This window comes from Pinus tabuliformis, chromosome 7 (assembly GCF_031772625.1).
Source record: "Pinus tabuliformis cultivar Carrire ecotype Pingquan chromosome 7, CPIR1, whole genome shotgun sequence".
Taxonomy (NCBI): Eukaryota; Viridiplantae; Streptophyta; class Pinopsida; order Pinales; family Pinaceae; genus Pinus; species Pinus tabuliformis.
This window is the reverse complement of record NC_142293.1, coordinates 1,311,710,666-1,311,715,245: the sequence shown is the minus strand read 5'-3', so window position 1 is coordinate 1,311,715,245 and position 4,580 is coordinate 1,311,710,666. Positions and strand designations below refer to the sequence as shown.

The 4,580-nt window shown below is 29.4% G+C and overlaps 1 pseudogene; it reads left to right on the top strand.

The window, feature by feature from the left end:
• The first annotated feature begins 360 nt into the window (after nt 1-360).
• On the top strand, nt 361-2,990 carry LOC149252357 (protein argonaute 1-like; annotated as a pseudogene).
• Nucleotides 2,991-4,580: the final 1,590 nt, after the last annotated feature.

Sequence of the window (4,580 nt, the reverse complement as noted above, 5' to 3'; positions counted from 1 at the left end):
TTCATAAAGTTATTCAATTTCAGGTTATATTGAACAAGCTAAAGCTCACGAAAGGACAAGAAAATGAAGATGCAGATTCCACAGAAAGGACATGATGATGCCATAGAAATTGGCATTGGTGATGACGATAAAGAGATTGTTGAATTAAATTCATGACTTGACATATTAATGGAGTTCTTACAAAGACAGGGACATGGATGGGTAATAAAGGAAATAGTTAAATAGCCAATTAAACAATTGATGGAAAGACGACAGAAGCATAAACTAAAAAATTTGGAAATAGAAAACCTCCAGATAAACATATATATTTGTTAACCAAAGAAAGGATCATTGCTTGGTAATGAAGATGATGATGTAAGCATGGGTTTGATTCCCACAGACGACGGTACAAATTATTCAGAAGACCAACATGAACACCTAAAGATAGATTCATCTGTCAAACCTCTTGTTTTTAATTCTAACCATTGGTGTGCATGCAGTATATGTTGGTGAACAAAAAATTGATACAACCATGAAGCAAGTTGTTGATGGATTGGAAAATGATGGGAAAAATGTGAACATGAGAGATATTGTAGTAGAATTAAAGTTCATATAAGAATGGTTGGACAATCGAAAGTCATAGTGTGACAACAAAGCTTCAAATCAATAAATATGGCACAACAAAAGCATAGAGATCAACAACAAAGTTTAGCAAACAAACAATAATGTACACCAACCAGAAAAAAAAGTTAGATATTGAAATTGAAGAAATGAAGAAGTTGATGTTGAAAGAATCTTAGGAGATGTCCATTAAACAAAGAAAAAAGAAACGATAACAATAAGATACATCTGACTTTGGATTTTCCAACCATTTTTCTATGAACTTTAATTCTTCTACAATATCTCTCATGTTGACATTTTTCCCATCCTTTTCTAATTCATTAGCAACTTGCTTCATGTCTGCATCAATTTTTGCATCAATTATGGTGTGTGTTAATTTTATTAATGTATAAACCTATGGTTAGATTGTTTCATCACTCACAACATAATTTATTACAGTTTTTTCACACTATCTCATACCAATTTACTGGAAAATGGTCACCGAATGAAATATGCTCACTTATATGCACATTCTTCATGTTATATAGTGACAAAAGTACTTTTGTAATATTTTTGTAACATAGATTACACTTTAGCTTTTCTTACATTATATATTCTAAATTTGATAGGTTGAGCTTCAATATCTGCATGATTATGCAGGGGTCAATACAACCATTGGACTACCACCATCTCCAATAATATATCTCTCAGGAGTAACTAGAAACAAGAATCTCTCTATAGGGGTTGAATTTTCTTTTTACGTTGCATTAGGAAAATTTTTGAAATATGATGCAAATGATCAAATTTCATTGTTTCTCGCTTGAGGAAGATGATCTTAAAATCCTTGTTATGCCTTATTTTTTACAAATTCAATGTTTTATAACTATAAGAGAATCTTCACAATGCTACATTGAAAATTCATGGTTCAAAATCCAATTTTTTTCCAATTGCAGTATTGTTCCTGTATCGATCTTATCCATTTTGGAATGACTATATCCATGTAGTGAGTTTAATCTTTGTGGTGGTAATTTTAGGCCTATGCATTTCGTGCACCAGATTATCAACCTCCATTTACTTTTGTGGTGGTTCAAAAATGTCACCATACTAGAATTTTTGCAAACAACCATCAAGATCGAAATGCTACGGACAAGAGTAGAAACATATTTCCATATAAGAAGATATTTGTTATGGAATACACAACTATTGGTTGTCACATACTGTGTATGATAGTCCTCTATTTATCATAATTCTATTGTAAGATTCCTTTTATTTTACAGAAGATTCACTTATTATTGTCTTTTTTTATGATATACCAGGCACTGTAGTTGACTCCAAAATTTGTCATCCAACATAATTCGACTTTTACCTCTATAGCGATGTTGGTCCTCAAGTACCATTGATATTAAATTTTCCATCTGGTTGGATAATAGTTTCATATATTCTGAGGGTAAGATTTTATTATGTTGTTCAACCTAATAGAAATGAACATGTTGACTGGAAGATTAACTGATGTATGTTTATGATTATTATAGGGAACTAGTAGATCTGCCCATTGTCATGTTCTTTGTGATGAAAATAAATTCAAAATTAATGGATTGTAGTCCATAACCAACAATATATGTTACACTTAGATCTATACGTCATCCTCTTTACCCCTAATGCATTGTGTAGATTATATAACCCATAATCTTATACTTTTCTTTTAGTGTGTTTCTTGTCAGTTTGGACTTTACTTTTCTTATTACTTTTTGAGTTGTATATTGAAAGTTTTATAGTTTTGCAAAATTCACGTTTAAGCATTAGGATAAGAGTTGGAAGTTATAGATGGAAAATATAAATAGATGTGTATTTGTAGTTGGTTTTAAGGGAAATCTTATTTAATGTTTGAAATAATGTTAGTTCTTGAGCAATGAATTTTTTTCAATTTCGAAAAAATGATGTTTGTGCTCATCTAGCTGAAAATTGTGAGTTGGATTTTCTTCTTCAATTGAAACAAACTTAGAAAATAACTTAATGCCTTGTCTATTTCATTGGGTTCCTATTGACTTGTATCAATTGGTTTGTGGTAAATATGCAATATGTACATGATTAATTTCTATAGGTAGGTTTCCAATGCTAAATTATAAATATATACTTGGTTCATATATTTGGTGAATGTCCTTGACATATATTCTATCTGTTATTTTGTGTAGGTAGCCTAAGCGTATTATGCTCATTTTGCTACATTTCAGGCTCAGTCTTATATGGAGCTAGAAACATCAAATATTGGTTCCTTATCTAGTGGTGTTCCTAGTAGTCACATGAGTGCAACTAGTTCAGGTTCTCAAATCAATGGTGTACCCATAGGAGCAAGTATTCAACCATTACTAGATCTGAAAGAAAATGTCAAGAGAGTTATCTTTTATTGTTAGGTTTGGTGCACAGATGTTTGACATTTCTAAGTTCTATATATCCCATCCCTTTGTTGGGTTAAGTAGGAATTTGAGTGACACGCTAAGTGCATCATTATGATACTTTTAAATTATAAAGTTCTAGATTTTGAAAACTTAAGATCACGCTTAGTAACTTGCTTTTCACCTCTTGTACTATTTGAGATTTTTTAATTGGTTGTGTCCATTTTAATTAAAGAGACAAATAAAATTTAGTGTGAACATTTATGTTGCATGTTTTAATATTATATGGGCATGAATATTGTATGATATTTTTTTAATATAGTCACAAAACCATACTAAATCATTTATGTTGATTGACAATGAACACATAAAATGAATATACAATGACTAAATTAGTCGTTTATAATTATTATAAATGAAAGTAAATGAAATGAATATAAACAATTAAATCAGCCATTTATATAAAAAAATATGAAGTTACCAAAAAAAGATAAATGACCACTATAAATATTAAATTTGTGATTAAAAATGACAACTAGAATTTTCGTATATACGACTATTAGTAGCTAATTTACAATATCTTATAACACGACCAAAATTTAGTCATATTTCTTTTGTCATTAATTGGTTTCAAGTGATTACTAAAATTTTGCACATATATATCTATTAGTAGCTAATTTGAGATATCTTATAACATGACTAACATTTTGGTCATATTTCACTGGTCATTAATTGATTTTCTTCGGTGATCATATAGCAAAATATTTTGTTGTGAATTTGGTCATTAATCGTGGCAATTAATTACTAAATCATTGACCAAATTAATGACCAAATTTATAACTAAATATACTACTAGACAATAAAATTGAGACAACCAATTAACGACAAAGCTAAAAATGACAAAAAGCTGGTTATGTTATAAGATAATGTAAATTATCTACTATTTGTCACTAACTGAAATTTGGTCATTTATATGCAATATTCAGTCATTCTTTTATTAACTAATTAGCCATTTTGTACTAGTGTTAGTTGAAATTTCTTTAGGGAGGAATTGTTATTTGTTGTTTTTATATTCTTGTCTTTTCCCTTGTAGTCACTTCGTTTTCCTAAGAATTTTTGGTGTAGACTGTACATAGTAAATATAAGACTCTTCATCTAGGCTTTTTACTTAGAAGATACATAAATCTTCTTGCTTTCTCTATAGATACATAACTCCTCACGATTTATTAATTGGACATTTATTCTTTCCACATAGAGAATTAAATGATTTGGTTTTCATTCAAAGTTTTTTATTTGATGTATGAACTACTTCATTTGTATAAACTTACAATTCATGTTTTTTTCAAACATGTCAACTTAGAAAATTCAGATGCCTTGAATAATTTTACCATAGAGAGAGTCAGAGATGTCTTATATAGTTCAACCTTTCATTATTGTCTACTGTTGTCAATTCAAAATGTGTTGGATCTTCAACTCTTAGGACTTCTCTAATAGTATTCTTGCCTTTACCATAGCTCTGATTCTATGTTGAAATTCCAATGCAAGAGATAATTTCTACTCATGATAATTACTTGTGAAGGTTTTTAAGGTTTTACTTAGACTTTATTT